This window comes from Rhinopithecus bieti, unplaced genomic scaffold, assembly GCF_001698545.2.
Source record: "Rhinopithecus bieti isolate Rb0 unplaced genomic scaffold, ASM169854v2 scaffold_5216, whole genome shotgun sequence".
Lineage (NCBI taxonomy): Eukaryota > Metazoa > Chordata > Mammalia > Primates > Cercopithecidae > Rhinopithecus > Rhinopithecus bieti.
The window spans coordinates 1,884,605-1,887,683 of NW_016805021.1; positions in this window are offsets into that span (position 1 = coordinate 1,884,605).

Here is a 3,079-nt window from a genome sequence, read left to right on the forward strand (position 1 = left end):
TTTTTTAATGAGATGGAGTCTTGCTCTGTTGCCCAGGCTAGAGTGCAGTGGTGCGATCTCAGCTCACTGCAACCTCCACCTCCTGGTTCAAGCAGTTCTCCTGTCTGAGCCTCCTGAGGAGTAGCTGGGATTACAGGTGCGTGGTACCACGCCTGGCTACTTTTTTTGTATTTGTAGTAGAGAGGAGTTTCACCATGTTGGTCAGGATGGTCTCGAACTCCTGACCTCAGGTGATCCACCTGCTTTGGCCTCCCAAAGTGCTGGGATTAAAGGCATGAGCCACGGTACCTGGCCGAAATAAAGACATTTTCAGAAGAAAGAAAGCTATAATAATTTATTGCTAGTAGTCCTCCTATAACAGAAATGCTAAAGGAAGTTCATGGGGAAAGAAAATGATTGCAAAGAAGGAAGAGCAACCAAAATGGCAAATCTCTGGATAAACCAAATAAATTTATATGTTTGTTAAAATATATGTAACTGCTGAAACAAAAAATTTGTAACATCATCTGATGGGATTTTCAATGCATATAGATGTAATACAGATGAAAACTGCATCCTAACCAAGGGGACAGTAAAAGGACCTACATGGTAAGGTTTCTAAATTTCACTTAAAGTGGTAAAACATTCTAAGTAGGTTACAAAAAGTTTGATATGTAATGATAATCTCTAGAGCAACCATTTTAAACTATGCAAGGAGATATGTTTAAAAAGCCAACATATAAAGTGGAATTTGGAAAAATAATTAATTCAAAATAAAGTCAGCAAGGAAAACAAGTGTAAAGAAAATAAGGGACCAACAAGAAAAAATGATAAAATGGTACACTTAAATCCAGCTGTATCAAAAAATCACAGTAGGCCAGGTGTGGTGGCTAATGTCCATAATCCCAACACTTTAGGAGGCTGAAGCAGGAAGATTACTTGAGGCCAGGAGTTCGAGATCAGACTGGGCAATGTAGTGAGGCCCTGTATCTACATAAAATTTAAAATAAAAGTATTAGCCAACCATGGTAGTGCATGCCTATAGTCCTGGCTGCTCAGGAGGCTGACATGGGAGGATCATTAGAGTCCAGTAGTTTGAGACTGCAGTGAGCTGTGATCATACCACTGTACTCCACCCTGGACCACTGAGCAAGATCCTGTCCCTAAAATAAAATGAAAACAATTACATTAAATGTAAATGGTCTAAATACGGCAACTAAAACACATAGATTGGAATTTTTTTTTTTTTTTTTTTTGGATCGACTCTCACTCTGTCATGCAGGCTGGAGTGCAGTGGCATGATCCTGGCTCACTGCAACCTCCACCTCCCAGGTTCAAGTGATTCTCCTGCCTCAACCTCCTGAGTAGCTGGGATTACAGGCATGTACCACCATGCCTGGCTAATTTTTTCTTTCTTTTATTAGAGATAGGGTTTCACCATTTTGCCCGGGCTGGTCTTGAACTCCTGTCCTCAACTGATCCGCCTGTCTTGGCCTCCTAAACGACTGGAATTACAGGCATGAGCCACCGTGCCTGGCCAGATGGATTTTTTTTAAACCTAAATTATATGCTGTCTGTACAAGCCACTTATGATACAGTGGTACATGCAGGGTAAAAGTAAAAGGTTGGAAAAGATATTCCATGCAAACACTAAAAGAAGAAGAAAACGGGCTGGAGTGGTTATTTTGCTATCAGACAAAGCAAACTTCAGAACAATGAATGTTACCTGTTATTTATTTATTTATTTATTTATTTATTTATTTATTTATTTATGAGACAGGGTCTCATTGTATTGCCCAGGCCTAGAGTGCAGTGGCTATTCACAGGCACAGTCATGGCACACTACAGCCCTTGAACTTAGGCTCTTAACCCATCCTCCTGCCTCAGCCTCCTGGGTAGCTGAGCCTACAGGTACGTGCCACTGTACCCAGTTCCCCTGTGATTTATGATTGCATTTCATAGACTAGATACCAAGCTCAGAGAGAGAGTAATCTGACCAAAGTCACACAGCTAGAAACTAAATTGGAATTTAAGGGAAAACTTTCTAGCTATTAGGACTCTCTGAAAATGAGGTAAGCTGTATTCATGCAGTGCTTTGTTTTGATTTTGAGACAGAGTCTTGCTCTGTGGCCCAGGTGGAGTGCAGTGGTGTGATCATGGCTCACTGCAGCCTCGACTTCCTGGGCTCAAGCAATCCTCCCACCTTAGCCTCCTGATTAGCTGAGACTACAGGCACATGCCAACACACCTGGCTCGTTTTTTATTTTTTTGTAGAGATGGGTCTCACTGTGTTGCCCAGGTTGGTCTCAAAGTCCTGGCCTCCTCCTGCCTCAGCCTCCCAAAGTGCTGGGATTACATGTGTGAGCCACCATGCCTCGCCTTTATTCCTGTTTAGATGTCACCAAAAGCAGCCCCAGACTCAAACTGGGGCCTGTGTTTCACATTCTAATTGTTATATTCTTTCCCCAGTGTAGCATGTACCCTTAACTTACAAAACCCTTGTTTTGTGTCAAAAAAGTAATTAGACTTATTTTACCATAAAATTTCCAAACACTCAGAAGTAAAGGAAATAGTAGGATGAAAACCCAGCTTACAAAGTCCTCCAAGTCAACACTATCAAGATTTGCCTCTTTTGCTTCATCCATCCCTTAATTTCTTTGCTGGAGCATTTTAAAGCGAATATCAGACATATCCTTTCATGCCTCACACTTCAATATGCAGCTCTAAAATAAGGACAGTGAAGAGGAATATTGTAAAATATATGAAAATATTGTGGTAATATTGTGACCAATATGTCATAAAACTTAGCAAACTGATGCAGGAACAGAAAACCAAATACCACATGCTCTTACTTATAAATGTGGGAGCTAAATGATGAGACACATGGACACAGATTGGGGAACACCACACTCGGACTTTTGGAGGGTGGAGGGTGGAAGGAGGTAGAGGATCAGGAGAAATAACGAATGGGTACTAGGATTAATACCTGGGTGATGAAATAATCTGTACAACAAACCCCTATAACACAGTTTACCTATATAACAAACCTGCACTTGGACCCCTGAAGTTAAAAGTCCAAAAAAAAAAAAAAAAAAAAAAA